Source organism: Apus apus, chromosome Z (assembly GCF_020740795.1).
Source record: "Apus apus isolate bApuApu2 chromosome Z, bApuApu2.pri.cur, whole genome shotgun sequence".
Classification (NCBI taxonomy): domain Eukaryota; kingdom Metazoa; phylum Chordata; class Aves; order Apodiformes; family Apodidae; genus Apus; species Apus apus.
The window spans coordinates 37,419,894-37,436,801 of record NC_067312.1 but is presented as its reverse complement, the minus strand read 5'-3'; positions in this window follow the sequence as shown (position 1 = coordinate 37,436,801).

Below are 16,908 nucleotides of genomic sequence, written 5' to 3'. Positions count from 1 at the left end.
GATTGTGTAATTAAAGGGTGTGAGTATCTATGGCTTGATGGGTTTTCTTAAAATTAAATGATTGTTTATGAACACTCAGTTTCTGGTTTCAAGGAAGAATTTGCTTTGGCCTTAATTCAGAAGGGGGAATGTCACTTCCACATTAAAGAAATAAAAACCATTTTTTGCATTTCTGATGTTTTTACATACTTGTAGCTTAATACTTTGAGACATGAGTTGAAAAAAAATCTGCTTAATCCTCTGTATGTTAAGACAGAAGTTGAAGAATTCTGCTTTTTACACAGTAATTAAGAGCGACAAAGCATTGATTGCTTCTGAAGTACTTGCTGCTTCTTTTGGAAGACAGTTTGAACCAGACTGGTGTATTAATGTATTACTGGTTTTTGTTCCTCTGTATCAGAGCTTTATAATTCAATCAATAATTTTGATTTTATTTTAAATAAAGTTATGTAAACTAGTGATTTCCTGCATGCTCTGCTCTGAAAATTGATCATACACATGGCTTGTGGATCTAAATGCATCACTTCCATTACCTTATCAAATAGACTTTGCTAAGGAATGAAGTGATTTTCCTATTTGGGCTTAAAGATCAAAGCTGAATTATTTTGCTTTCCATGTCACAGAATTATAGAATGGTTTGGGTTGGAAGGGACCTTAAAAGATCATCAAGTTCCAACACCCCCTGCATGGACAGGGGCACCTTCCCCTAGATTAGGTTGCTTAAAGCCCCATCCAGCCTAGCTACATGTCCCAGTTTAACCCAGGATCAGCAATTAAACCAAAGACAACAATGCTCTTGATCTCCGCCCACCCATGGAGGGAAAGGAGAGAGATTAAGGAGAGAGACTTTCACTAAACTAGACAGCTTTAATTGCATACTAATGATAAAATATGTACAAATATATACAAATAGGTTTAGGAATATGCAAAACCCCTACAACTTTCCCCCATCCCCAGCAACTGCCACAGCACATGCCTTACCTGTGAGCAGTTCCAAAAAGTCCTGGACCACTTCCAGAGATAGTGGCAGAGCAGACAGGAGCTGAGGATAGAGTTATGAGGGTCAGGAATGCACGGCCTCAGGGATCAAAGAAGATCAATAGAGTCCTCCTCGGATGCCTGCCATGGATGAAAGAAAAGGGAAGAATAAGGGCTTGACTTGCATGATGCCTGATTTATATTGACTGCCATGTATATATATGCGGTTGGAATATTGCTTTGGCCAATTTTGCCATCTGTCTAGGGTGGTCCTCCCTATGGGAGTGTTGTAGATATGACTCCTCTCCTTTAGTGTTGTCACCGTTTGACTTGGGTTTGACAACAATGCTCTCGATCCCCTCCCCCTCCCACCCAGGTAGGGAAGGAGAGAGAGAAAAAGAGAGAGACTTGGCTGGATTGAAAACTCAACTACACAGCTTTAATTAAACACTAATTATATAAGAAAATATATACAAATATGTTCAGATATGTGCAAAAGCCTCTCGCCTCCCCCCATCCCCAGCAACTCCCACACCATCTCCTGAGCTGTGAACAGTTCCGAAAAGTCCCGGAGCTGCTGGAGAAAGCACAGAGTCATGAGGGTCAGGAGAGCTCGAGCCTGGGGATCGATGGTGCTGGATGGACGGAGTCCTCCCTGGACATTGGCCATGGAGGGGAGAGAAGGGAACAAGCAGCAGGAAGGAAGTTGTCTTCTGTGGTCTCTGACCTTTCTCTTGAGCTTACGTAGATACATGGAATGCAATATCTCTGGCCAGTTTTGCTGTCTGTCTAACTCAGCCTCCTACGAGGGGGTCACAGATCTCCCCATAGTGTCTGGGCTGGCAGAGCAAAGGTGTGACCTTGAAGACTCAGCAGTTAGAAAAACATTCCACTGTTATAAGTCTTAGTTAGAACACACTGTGACTAGTTAAAAGAAAGCTTGCTGAAGAAAAAAAAAAAGTCAGTAAAAGGAAAATTTGCTTAAACCAGGACAAGTGTCTGAAGCAGCAGATCCAAGAAGTGGAGTGGTGAACACACAAGGTTTGCAAAATTGAAGATAAATAACTACCCAGTCTCTTGATTTCTGGTTAATGAATACTGCATAAAATAGCACAAAAATATGACTCACTCACTATAAACTGAATGAATGTCTTGACTTAGAATTTTTCATTGTTTCTTCTTTAAAAACGAGAGTTACATTTATGTACAAAACAAAGCCTGATTTGTAGAACACTCAGATTAGTTCTGATAAAAACACATATAAATTTTCCTGTATTGAACAGTTAATTAAACAATTATCTCAGTTTATATGAATGCTTACCCTGTTGTTGCAGTAAAACCTGTTGATTTTGATTTTAAAATCCTGGCACTTTACAAAAATCTGTTAACCAGTCCTTCAGCAGTTTACTGTCATTTCACTAGACAGGTAAATACTGCTTTTGCCTTGTTGAGTACTATTCCTGTGAACCAAGATTGATCATCTAAAGGAAAATTCCCTGAATAGGCTGTTTGTTTGTTTGTTTGTGTTATTTTGTTTGGTTTGGTGTTTTGTGTGTGTGGTTTTTAATTTTGTTCTTGTTTTAAGATAAAAGATGCACAGATACATTTGCAGACAGCTCGGGCTGCAGGATGGGTTCCCTCTTTAAGTATTTAATGCATGAATTCTACAGTAAAATTTTCATCCCTTGAGCATACTTGCACCAGTTTGTAGCTGGTGGACTTATCCGCCAGCTTCATGATTCCTTCTTTATTTTTTTCTTAAAGTACATGTCACGTATAAATACCATTCTGGGTAGTCTGTGGGAAATGGTTCTTTCTTCCTCCCCAAATCAGTCTAAACAAAATGCCTTTGAAGCCAGCAAGGCCTTCTGCTGATTATTCCCAGCTAAGGGACCAAACCCAGGCCTGCTGCTCCAGGACAAACGACAAATGCGGTACAAGGCGGGAAGGACGGGCAACAAGTGATGCATTGCCCTGCTAGTTACTGCCCTAAGTTGGGACTCACGGTGCCCATCGGCTCTGGACAGTGACACTGGCTGGACAGGGGGGTCACGGGGGTGTAAAAAGGCAGCGAGTTCAGCAGGTGAGACCAAGGCCTGCTCGGACCTTTCTGCGTGGGACACTCCCCTGCTGCGGAGCCTGGCCCTGGGACCCTGCGGGTCTGCCCTGCCTGCCCTGCCCTGCCCTGCCCTGCCCTGCCCTGCCTGCCCTGCCCTGCCCTGCCCTGCCCTGCCTGCCCTGCCCTGCCTGCCCTGCCCTGCCCTGCCTGCCCTGCCCTGCCCTGCCCTGCCTGCCCTGCCCTGCCTGCCCTGCCCTGCCCTGCCTGCCCTGCCTGCCCTGCCTGCCCTGCCCTACCTGCCTGCCCTGCCTGCCCGGGGATCGAGCCTGAGCCTCAGCAGTGAGCCTGCCGGGATCCGGCCCCTGCCTGCCGGGATCCGGCCCCTGGAGCACCGGGGCCTTCCCGCAGCCGTCGGGGCCGGAGCCCCCCCATGTTTTGCTGCCGGTTGCCGGGGAAACCAACCCGCTGCCGCCGCGAGGGGCTGCCCCCCGAAACCAGGGTTTCGAGATCCTGCCGGGGCTGCCTGCCCGGTCCGCTCTGCCCCGGCACTGGGGCCTGCCCGGTCCGGCTGCCGCTGCTGCCGCTGCTGCTGCTCCTGCTGGGCGGTCGGCCCTGTTGCCGGGAAGCCGAAGGGCCCAGCACTTCTTGCATCACGTCCCTGAAGGACACATCACTGCCCTGATACATCCCCGGTGGCCATTTGCCAATTCTACATTTTCCCTAAACCTCATCCCTCAGTTTGTGTTAACCCTTAATAAACCGGTTAATTCGTGAAGTAAACCTTGGTCTCGGCAGCGACGTGTGGGCGCGGTGGGGGTGCCTTCTAACCACGGCTCTAAAACACGGTCCCGCAGCGCCCGTTCCTCGGGGAGAGGCGGCGCCACGAGTGACCCTCGGGCTCATTCAGCAGCCCCTCCGCGTCGGGCGGGGGGAAGCGGGAACGCACCGGGCCGCCGGTAGCCCCCCTGGCATCGGCTCACGACAGTGCTCTGGGGAATTAAGAAGGAATGAGAAGGGAGAGGGAAGAGCCAAGACTTGCTTAAGTTTGTGGGTTCATTTCGAGATATGCTGTAGCTCCTTAAAAACATTCCCCCCCCTCCCCCCCCCCCCCCCCGCTAATTTGATTTCCTCTCTTTTCGCAAATTAGTTATTTCTCGCTTTTAAAGGCAGAACAGATTTCTTTCTAGGCAGGACAAATCACTGTATTCTCGGTTACCTTGATTTTGTTGGCTGGTGAAAATGCAACAATTTGACACAGTCCAAATGCAGCAGACACTGATCATGTTCAATTCTGCACTAGAGTGGATAAACAGAGATTGTGATATGACTTGAGTGAAAGGGAGGGTTTGGCAGCATTTTTTTTTTTTTCCAAGAATCAAAAAATAGGCACTACTCTGCTTCGACATGACTGCTTGGTAGCTGAATCTAGCAAGATGTCAGGCTGTTTGGGAAACTGCACATCCTTAGGCTACACTCAAAAGCAGCCCAGGGCAGCAGACATGTCTTCATGTCTCCATGCATTTCCTCGATCAGGTCTCCCATCTGTCTGCATTCAATTTTGTGAGTTCTTTGAATGGACAACAGAACTGTTAAAGGTTTTCTGTCGATCAGTTCTCAATCTACTGGCCCTCGTGTGTAACCACAAATTCTATCCGTTTTATTAATACTGCCACTGCTTGAGGAAAAGCCCTTCTACTCAGACAACCTTATGCTCACTCAAAAAAGGAATTAATGGTGTTTTGATATCTATCTTGGTATTTCCTCAGGTCTTTTAATTCTGCTACTCCTCATAAACCATCTTTGCTGTATGTGAACTAGACCATAAACAGGTTGAGTAAGAAATTGATCTTATGTGACTGGGCAGTTCCGATGGCATGTCAGAAGTGATAATTCAACTTTTATTACACTGAATACAGTGTCTAGACACTTCAGAAATTTACGGGCTTAAAGCTTAAGGAAAAAGAAAAAATAATTTGAAAAATAAACCTTAAAGATTCCAGGTTTTGTAAATGGGTTTTATAAAATTTATAGACTATTATGAGTAATAAAAACGAACTTTTGGCAGAACATTAAGTGTAAGCTGTAGTATGTGAGCGTATTCAATTAATATCAGAGGTCTTAACCTTGCTGACTATTCCCAACATCCCTGGGGTAACATTATGCTGCATTCTTACATAAAAAATACTAAAAATAAAAGAAAAGCAAAAGCAATGGTCACTGAAACTTGCCAAACTATAGACAAAGGAAAAAAAGACTTTTTCATTTACTGCTTACCAAGGCTGTATCCAGACTTGTGTCGTTTTGAGGAATTAAGTTCTGAGAGTCAGAGAATGGAAAGTCAATTCACAAAATTACCATACCTGAAAGGGGCCTGAGGAGAGACTTTTTATAAAGGTATGTAGTGATAAGAAGGGAGGTAGAGGTTTCAAGCTGAAAGAGGATAGATTTAGATTGTATATTAGGAAGAAATTTTTCACTGTAGTAATTCAGACACTGGAATAGATTGCTCAGGGAAATTCTGGATACCCCACACCTCGAAGTGTTCAAGGCCAGGTTGGACGGGGCTTTGAGCAACATAGTCTAGTGGGAGGTGTCCTTGCCCATGCAGGGGGATTGGAACTAGATGATCTTTAAGGTCCCTTCCAACTCAGACCATTCCGTGATTCTATGGGAAAGGCTAGAATGGAAGTATGTCAACATATCTAGTTCTACTCCGTTATCACTGCTGGAATTTTGCACAAGTCTTGCCCAAAACAGTTATTCCTGGAAGTCTGTTTGTGTCTTAACTGACTGTATTTTTAAGCTGTTTTTAACCGTGTAAGAATTAATTTCCTAAAACGTGAGACAGTAGTTAGCATGGGAGCCTTGGAGCACACAAAAAACCAGTACACTCTACCTTTCCTCGGAGGGAAAACTTACCCTAAAATTCGGTGCCATAACATTCAATGCTGGGAGGAGGGATAGTTGGGACAACTAGAAAAAAAAAAAAAGGAGGGGGGGGGGCAACACAAGTGAAAGTATTAAAATCCTTCAGTAAAGGCAGGAAGAAGCTTCCTCATTTCTGAATTGAGAAAGACAGATGTTAAACGCTGGGAAGTGAAAAAAGAAGTCAGGAAAGAAGCCTGCCCATCACAGTTATAATGAAAAAGGCTACTTGAGCCAAATAGATTTAAGCATATGAAAAGCAGGAGGCTTCTGAAATTAATATTGCCTTTGCAGAATTTCCAACGGGTGAAGAGAATGCAAACACTCAGAACAGGAGGGAAATTGCCATTTCTTTGGCCACTGTCAAGTACAGTGAGGGTGCATGGGGCAGGTTTCTTTCCTTGGTGGGTAAAGCTCAGGTTCAGCTAGAAAAGCAGAGCAAAACTGAAGTCACTGGCACAGAGCAAAATTAATAAATTCTGTATGCCAGAGGCTTGTCAAACGGACCAATCATTTGGCTGTATTTCTTGACTAAAAAATTCAGCACATTGGAGCAGTGAAAACTAGAAGCTCTAACAGAAATTTTTTTGTGCCTTAAACTATCTGTTTTCTATGAGCATGACCAGGGAAATGCAAGGTCATACTTCCCTGTAAGTGTATTAATAACAATTACGATATAGCAGCAGCTGTTTGAGACCTCAGTTAGAGAGATGAATGTGAGGACAGCATTCTTGCAGCATATGCACTTAGGCAGACCAGAGAGTAAAGCAAGGAAAAGCTCATTTCAGAGCACCTGATAAAGAAGTCATTAACAAACATGGCTGTCGGAATAGTGGCAGACAAAAATGCCTTCTTTACCAGAGGAAAGTATACTCTAGAGTATTGTTAATATAACCTGACCCAACGGCTCTGAAATTCCCATTTTTCTGACACACTTGATTTTCCAGACAGCAGAGTTTTACTTGTCTTTTTTATATGTTATATAACCAAGAGTGCACAGTATAGCACACAGAAAACAGTTTTGATGTCTTTCTTCATGCTACAGCAGTTAACAAGAGCTTGCAAGTGGGAAAAAACAAAGTAAATGGAAAAATTATAAAGCTGGGTAAAAAACCATTACTCTAGTTAACCTAGCCTGGGTTGCCATTGATAAATGGCAAATGCTTGCTCAGTTAATTGATTGTATATTGATTTTTCACGAGGACAAATGCACTGTCACTGTCCCTGCTGTCATTTGTGGCTTCAATGGTGGGACAAACCAGGGTCCTCAGCTGGAAGAAGTAAACTGAAAGAGGGTTTGGCTCATTGTGTCTTTGATTTCAAGCAATAAAGTTAATACACAAATTTACCACCAAGGAAATGGTATTTGTCCTGCTCAGTGGGCTGTTTGGTCAAAATAGAACTTCCCACAGTGGCTACCAATCTCTCTGAAAGGCAGCAGGACAACCTGTTTCCATGCAAACCTCTTGGCCTCCCTCCATCAGTTCAGGTGAAAATACTCCACATTAATGCTATTTCATAGCATGTTTTTTGTTGGAAGGGATCTTAAAGACCACCTAGTCCCAGTCTTGTGGGAAAGAGGTACAGTAGTCGTAAGTATAAATTCAGTCAGCATAGTTAACTGAAACGCTGACATCTATGTGGATACTCCTCAATTTTTCTAGAGTTTATCCTCTGACCAGGTATCGCTAACTTCCTTAGAAAAAAGAGTGGGACAGGCCTAACTTTTTCTCCCAACACATTGTATACACACAAAAAACTGTGACCGATTTGAGAGCAGCCATTATTTTGATACTAACGTTTCAATCTACTTGTACAGCATCAGGAGTCATTAAAAAGAACTGCTGGCAAAAATGTTCAAAATGCGTTTAGCAATATTTTATTTGAAATCTACAGTACATTGCCGTTTGTTACATGACTGCAATTGCCATACTATTTCAAATCCAAACATCTATAAAATTTTCATTTTCCATGATATGCTATTTGAGAAGTAGTAATGTTTGAAATAAATAACAAGAACGCTTTAGTAAGAAACCTCACAAACTTCCCAGCATTACAGTGAGGGGTTCAAATATTCAAGGAGTTAGAGGAACTAATTTGAAACAAAGACACTAGGGCGAAGAAATAAATTCTTACCTCGCTTCAACAGCTGCTGTGCTTTTGAAAACTTGATGACTTGAAGATGAACAATCTGGAAGCCAAGGCTAGTTTTCTTTTTAGAGCCATGTAGCCTTCTGGATACCTCAGTAAGATTAAAGTGCACCTTCTGCAGCACTTCAAAGTATCTTCAGCATTGTTTTCTGAATGCTTGAAGAGCACTCAGTAGTGCTTATTTACTGCAAGAGAGGATTTTCTACCTCCTAGTCAAATTGCTCTAAGAAGATGCATGAAATTTTAATCTGACACTATGTTACTGTGACTACTTATCCTTTATGCTAAAGAACAGCTGTCTTACATTCTTCTGCTCATGAGTGAGAAAGCAGATGAAATAAACTCTTTGCAAAACCACGCTAAGCAAAGTAATTTTTTATTAAATCCTGCTCTGAATATAAAACCTGTCTGAACAGCCCCTCCCCATATTTTAACTAATGCCATGCACAAAGCAGTAACAGTGCTTTTTTCAGCCTTTTTTTTTGGTAGTCCTTACATTAAAAAAAAATTGCAATAAAAATAACCCTTCATAAAATCAAGACAGCATATTTATAGTTTCATCTTCATTTTTTTTTACCCTTGCAACTGAGGTAAATAATTTGGGTTACAAGGAATGACACTTCTGAAAACTTTCCTTAAATGGTGCTGCAAATTTTTTTGGAAAAGGCTGGTCCAACGTGTGCATTGCAAAACTGTTCTGAGTACTATTTGTCAGGTGCTGATTTGAAAAATGGGTTTAAAATTCCCAAGCAAATTTCCATCCATGCTCCCATGCCATCAATTGGCATTCTTCTTCTAAGGTGGCAGGTGGGTCCTCAGTGCCAGAAAGATTGAAGTACACTGGAAAAATAAGTTTTGGAATTTGGCCTGGACAAATAAGTGCCCTTTCATACTCCTCCTGTTTGTCCCATCCTTCCTTCTTCTTAACTCTCTCTCCTCTGCTTGCCCCATCCCCTGGAGAGTGAATACTGAGCCAATATGAAGTTGTTTACTGGTTTTGACTTGGGTTACTCTCTTACCTGAATATACTCATGTTTTCTCAAACCACTCATAATTTCACTTTATTTTTATGCTAATCCTTTAAGTCTAAAAGGTCTTGTAAATGAAGGTACAGAAAAAAAATTTCTTAGCAAGGAGAAACTTTAAAAGACTAAAAAAACTCCAGTCTGGCTAAGTACACTTCAAGTGTAGGTTTGTAAGCTGGTTCAAGTCTAGAGAAAGGCTATGCAGAAAGAACAGAACTCTGTGGACTTAACTTTCTGCTGTGTTTGCTCTCATATCCACACACGGGAAGGGGCCGTGCCACTGGCTGTAGAGATGTCTTGCCATCCAAACAGAAAACACACTCCTGAAGTGAGGATTTTATTTGAGCAAGCAATCATGGCAATAGCTGCTACTGTGTTTGCTGACTCTAATGCAAAAGAAATTCCTCAGAAACTTCTTGTGACATGTGAGATGAAGAACAGCTTGCCAAAGAGATACAGTTCTGTTGTGATCTCTTAGACCATCTTTCCTGAGACTTCCTTTTACAGACATCTGAAAACACAGCAAAGCACTAGATGTCTGCTTTGAAGAGCTATGCTACTGAGTTTGCAGAAAGCCTGAACACTATTGAGAGGTTGAAAGTTGATGGAGGACTGGGTAGGAGAGATTTGCTAAAGTGTGTAAGTGCTTCATAAGCCTTATGTTAGGAAACAGCCCAGTATTTTAAAAAAATTGAAAAAAATTAAGCTTTGAAGATAAAATGTATGGAAACTATTATGTCATTCTTCTCTCACTGCACAAGAGAAAGTAATATTGCCCTTCCATATACCAGACACGAACAGAGCCTGGAGACCCACAAATACAGATTACGCTAAGGGTGAGGTTCAGAGTACAAGTCAACCTCTGTTGATCACAAATGGATCACACGTGGAGTCTTAAGAAGAAAACAAGGAAACATTTAAGTGTAGTATGGTGAATTAGTGTATAAGGCAATTTTTTTTTAAAAAACAACAAGCAGCTTGTTAACTGCATGATGAAAGGCAGCAGAAATTCAAGCTTAGAAGGAAAGCTGGAGTATACACTAGGTGGAGAAGAAACACCTTGTAAAGTTCTCTGAGACAGTCTTCCTGTTCCTTCATGTGTATTAGTTTGTTCTTTATCTCAGTACATTTCACCACAAGTCAGTCTTTACAGCGCATTATTCTCTCTTCCCCACCTCGTCCTGTAACTGCTCTTTGAATCTAATGATGCACTGTTTGAACATTTGACATTTGCTGCAGACCAGTTCCTAGTCCTACCTGTTCCTCATGCTCTTGCTCGCTAGTCATCAGAAATTTTATTGTTAGGAAATAATTTCAGGGAAGTGTTCTTACCTCTGTTTAAATATTGGGAAAAGAAAGCAGCGGAGATATTCACGAACTCCCTGATTTGTTTCAGTGTAAAAGACAGAAGGAAAACCCACTTCTTGAAGACAGCAAGTAATCTTCAAGGAATCTCATTAGAACAAATTCTTTCAAAGTAGAAAAATGATGCTTTGAAATTATCGTAAAATCTATAGATAACTGAGAGGAAGGGAGATTTTTTTCTACTTTTCCTCCTCTTCTCACAGTTCCTTTTTTTCCTAACCTGGGAGCATCACAAGTTGTCTCAGAAACATACCTTCACTGAGCAGCCAGCTTTGTAAGACACGAATTTTGCACAGAACTTAACTGTACACAAAAATGGTGCAAAGTTAATTACAATCAATGGTTGAAAATTTGCCACTTAGAATAAAAGTGACCAGGATTATAAAAATACTTCTACTATATATCACTTTCCTATGCCTGTTACTGTAAATCACAATCCTCAGTGAAACACAAATTCACTTTCTATACACTTCTGAATTAGCTGCATGAATATCCTGGTATTGCTCATGCCTTTTCCTCTATTCCTCTAGCACCAGAGTGCAGGCCACACAGTTTACTTTCACCTGGAGGGGAGTCCAGTACACCTGGAATCGACTGCCCCAGGGGTGGAAACACAGCTCAACCATTTGCCATGGACTGATCCAAGCTGCACTGGAGAAGGGTGGAGCTCCAGAACACCTGCAGTACATTGATGACATCACTGTGTGGGGTGACACACCAGAACAAGTTTTTGAGAAAGGTAAAAAGATCATCCAAATTCTTCTGGATGCTTGTTTTGCTGTAAAAAGAAGCAAGGTCAAGGGACCGTCACGAGAGATCCAGTTCCTGGGAATCAAGCAGCAAGATGGATGTCGCCAGATCCCAATGGATGTGATTAACAAAATAACAGCTATGGCCCCACCATCTGCTAAAAAGGACACTCAAACCTTTTTAGGGACTGTTGATTTCTGGAGAATGCATGTTCCATGTTACAGTGAAATTGTGAAACCTCTCTATGAGGTGACCCAAAAGAAGAGTTACTTTAAATGGGGTCCTGACCAACAGAAAGATTTTGAGCAGATCAAAAGGAGATTGTGCAGAAAATGGCCCTTGGACCAGTAAACCAATTTTTGAATATCTATGCTAAATGCTTTTTAGTGCAACTGATATGCAGTACTCTTTTGTGGGAAGCCACAAAAATATTATTAATATATAGTTCCGTTTCATGATGTACAAAGAAATTCCCTATTTTATGGAATTACCTGCTGTTTATAATGTACAGATAAGATGTTCATTTTTGTACCACATACATGTAGATCTTCCCCTCAGCTATTGCAACACCATAAACAAGCATGAAGAACCCGTTAATGCTAATTCATGTTCCATGTTTTTCTTTTTTTTTGCCTTTTCACTGTGTGATTTGGTTCAGTTCACTGAAATATACAAATGCTTTTTCAGCTTACACAGCCCCATACATGCAATTGTATTCAAAAGTCAGATAAAATAAAGCACATGGAGGGTGTTTTGAGTGCTCAGATATGTAGCAGATCTAAAATTTTGGGTAAAGTGTAAACTGTAGTTATTTGGGGATACGTCCATTGTTTTGGAGATCAGGGAGAATCAAGTCTTCCTCCCAAGGTGTGGAAAGGGAGAGCTCTATGCTGCCAGTTCTCTGTGGGACATCTCACAGCCAAAGCCAACTTTCCACTGAACAGCTCACTGGTGGGACATCTCTGTGTTGGGACAGCCCTCCATGGGCACAACTCTCCGCAGATCAGCAGATGAGGAGTGGCACAGCCCTGTGTCATCTGCTGATCTGCGGAGAGTTGTCCCTGTGGAGGGCTGTCCAGGCATAGAGATGTCCTGGCTTAGAGGTGTCCCAGCGTAGCATTGTCCAGTGGAGAGTTGTCAGCAGTGAAATGTCTCACAGAGAACTGGTGGCAGATAATTCTCCTAGACTGCCCAAGGTAACACCTCTGACACTGTGTAACTGACCAATGTAGCACCAGTAGTTCTGGTAGATAACCAGTTGGCCATTTTATGAAAAACAGGGTGTTATTTACTGCCAAAACCACAATAGCATGCTGGAGGGATCAAACTGCTTGGTCTGTTGTTTCTATTCTAATGCTAACATATTTCACACAGTTCAGTCTTTAAATGCATTTAACACATCAGATTTAGCCTTGAAGTACACCTAGATAGCTCTCATATCTGATTAAAAAAAAAAAAAAAATCATACCCAATTTCATTTTCCCTACAGAAATGGAAAAAAAAAAAAAAAATCTATTGAATGTTACCTCTGGTTCTGTAGGATATAATCATACTCTTTAAAAGCTGGAACGCTGTGTCCTCTAATATATGACACAACATGCATTTTCTGTTTCATTAAGAAATAGTTTTGCAAATCCCAAGTATTCACCATAATTCTTTGAAAGTCTTTAGCACAGATTTGATCCCCCCCTGCATCACAGCACCTTGCTCCAGAGTGACCAACCAGGCACTCTGGGACAGCTAAGACCCACCCCTTGGAGGTCAGTCTTGGATGTAAAGATTTCTAATGCACTAGTGATGATGAGCCAGAGTAGATGGCAGTATTAATATTATTATAAGCATTTCTAAGGGTATGACTTAGATATGCTTCTTAGATATGACTAACCAAGAATTTTCCATGTTCCATCATAATTGCTTTTTCGATAGATAAAACAACAGTTTTCTGTCTCTTTAATTTGGGAATTTCAGCAGCACCCCTGGGTTTAGACTTCCAGCAAGTATTTGGGAGTGTAACAGCTGTCCCAATCACCTCATATCCAGCAGTATAATTTAATAATATTGTGACAGAAAGCTTTCAATTCAATGATATTTTTTTCAAAGATAACAAAGATTCACATACAAGGCTCCTTCTAATGTCTTTTCTATCCTGAAAAAAAAAAAAGCAAACTTCAATATTGCAAAAGAGCTTTTCAAGAAGTGTCATGGCAGTTGCTGTCTCTACACAGGAAAACTGTCAGTAAAAAGCTGACACTTAATTCCCTGTTGATGATGCCCTCAGATCTTTCACATCCCCTTGAACTCATCAGTTCATCCTTGCTGGAAGACAGCCAGCTGTCCACGCATTGAGAGCACTGAGAGATTTAACAGCCTTAATTTAGTGGGAACATTTTACTCTTAACTGTTGTGAGACAACTGATTCATACTTTCTCTGTAGATCCGGAATTTCTGGAAGCTTATAGTAGGGGCACAGAGCACTGCTCATACAAAAGTTTCTAGCAGTGGCTTTACCTCAGCCAAATTCAGGTAAAGTCCATGTTTTGTAGTTTCAGACGAATCATAGAATCACATAATATTTTGGGTTGGAAGAGACCTTAAAGATCATCGAGCTCTAATTCCCCTGCCATGGGCAGGGACACCTTCCACTGGACTAGGTTGCTCAAAACCCCATCCAACCTGGCCTTGAACACTTCCAGGTATGGGGCATCCACAACATCCTTGGGCAGCCTGCTCCAGTGTCTCACCACCTTCACACTAAAGAGTATCTTCCTAATGTCTCACCCAAATCTACCCTCTTCCAGTTTAAAGCTTTGCTCTCTCACTACATGCCCTTGTAAAACATCCCTTCCCTGCTTTCCTGTAGCCCCTTTCAGGTACTGGAAAGCTGCTATAAGGTCTCCCCAGAGCCTTCTCTTCTCCAGACTGAACAGCCTCAACTCTCTCATAGCAGAGGTGCTCCAGCCCTCGGATCCTCTTCATGGCCCTCCTCTGGATTCTCTCCAAGAACTCCACATCCTTCCTGTCTTGGGGGCTCCAGAACTGGACATTGCACTCCAGGTGGGGTCTCACAAGAGCAGAGTAGAGAGGAAGAATCACCTCCCTTGACCTGCTGTCCACACTTATTTTCCTGCATCCTGGGATATGGTTGGCTTTCTGGGCTGCAAGTGCACATTGCTGGCTCAAGTTGAGCTTTTAATCAACAAACACCCCCAGGTATTTTCCTCAGGACTGTTCTCAATCCATTTTCTGGTCAGCTGTATTTGTGCTTAGGATTGTCCCCACCCACGTTCAGGACCTTTGCTCTTGACCTTATTGATCCTCATGTGTTTTGCACAGGCCCACTTCTGAAGCCTGTTAAAGTCTTTCTGGATGGCATCCCTTCCCTCCAGCAAGTCCACCACACCACACTGCTTGGTGTTGCTGTCAAACCTGCTGAGGGCACACTCAATTCCACTGTCCGTGTCACTGACAAAGAGGATAAATAGCATCATCCCAGTAATGATGCCTGAGGAACACCATTTGCCTGCTCAGCCTTTCTGGTCAGGAGGCCTGCAGCAGACCCCCATTATAATATCCCCTGTCCCTTCCCTCCCTTTAATTCTAACCCATAAGCTCTTAATCAGCTCCTCATCCATCTCCAGGTGGAGCTCCGTGCACTCCGTTTGCTTATTGACAAGAGGGTGATATCACCTCCTCGCCTCTCCTGCCTGCCCCTCCTAAAAAGCCTGTATCCTTCCATTTCAACACTCCAGCCAGAGGAGCCATCCCAGCATGTCTCCATGATGCCAATAACATCATGACCCTGCGGGCACATACATGTCTCTAATTCCTCTTGTTTATTCCTCATGCTGTGTGTGTTTGCTTAGAGGTATGCGTTTGAGTTGAGCCCTGATGTTCCCTGTTGGCTCTTGTGTTACTTCAGGAGCCAACAAGGCTGGTCCTGTGAATTGAATCATACCCAAAATTTCTATTTCAAGTAAAACAATATCAATCATTAAAGAACACTACAGGTAATCTTCAAAGAAAAGAATGAGCAGATATTTCTTCTGGGAAAAAATGGGAAAGGAGAACAGAAGTTTTTTATCAGGAGAAATACCGAGTATTCTTAACTCCTTTTTTTAAAAAAATCCTTTAGGGGTCATCTTTGCACAAACACAAAAAAGAAAAATTAAAAAAATCTGCTTTTAGCATAACACATTCATAGAAGTAGATAAGAATCACAAGTTTTGTTGTACATGAGTATCTGCATAATATTAAAACTGGTGTGATTACATTTGTTGTAACTGATAAGGTTCTTACCTGACAATGATCAGATGTAAGGAGTTTAAAAGCTATGGTAGAACTTACTTTCCCCATAAAACCCAACCAAACAAAGACAACAAAGCAACAAACACACAAACAAAACCTAGGAGAGGATTTAAAGCTATATTCTGGCTTGTGATTGACTGTTTTTGAGGACAGGGTTTATTTTTGTTAAATCTTTTGTTGAATTATGACCCCATACCTTTATCTTAATCCCCATTATTACTTTCACCTTAATAATATAGTATACTTCTTGAGAAGAGTAAAGTTTGCAGATGGGAGACAATGATATATGAAAAATTGCAAGTAAAAGTATGAAAGAGCAGAAAGAAAGATTTAAAGATGACACACTTTATTACATTGCCAGCTATCTTAATTTTAATGCAAGTTCTGTGATATTTGGCTCTTTTCTTTCATACCTGGACTGCCAGAAATAAAAATCTTTTGTAAGAATCTCAGTGCACTTTTTATTAAAAATTCAGACATTTCTAGCCCTCATAACTGTGAAAAAAACCCTCAGGAGAGGAAAAAAAATGAGGCTAAAAAAAGATGAAAAAGATTACTTTCCTGCCAACATTTTTTTAAAAAAGAGAAATAATAAAAACATTTTTATAATTTACAAAATGTTGACCAAAAAACCCCAAACCTTCAAACAATTATTGCTATTCTCATTTTAAAAGAAGAATTTGTTGTTTCAAATATTTTCTATTTTCTAAACAATTGATAATTAATCCTGTGTCACAGATTAAGGCAAAACTTTAAGACAAGCTTCCTAGTTGTAAAAGCTCTGACTGCTGAGAGAGCATCAAGACTTGCATGACTATTGCCTGTGGCAAAATGGGATCTCTAGGCAGATGCACTTTTCTTTACACTGGCTCATCACCTAAAATCCACAGCTAAGTCTAAAAGGTTAGGTGCCTGCCCTTACACACAGAATAGCACTCTTGTCCACACTGTCAACACTTTTTAGATGAACACCAGTCTGAGCTGAGCATTAGCAGCAGCTTCTATGAAAAACACAGCACATTTAAAAGCTGGGGGCTCCACATTTATTTCAGTGTAGTTCAGATCAACTTCTATGGTAAATGGGCAAAGGGGAAAAAAATAAGGGACATGAAAGGGGAAATAAAAAGCCTCACAGACCTTTGCCCTAGAGCTAGTGACTGCTATGCCTAGGTTTCTGATTAGGGTCTGATTAGATGGCAGACTCTGTGTGCCCATTCTGATTGTTCACTGGCTCCCACATCCCAGGAGCCTTTTAGGTACACCTGGGTCACAAGCTGTGTGAATGCATGCCCATGCTAGCACACATCACTCTTTTTCAGACAAATCACTTTCATTACTCTGCCTGACACA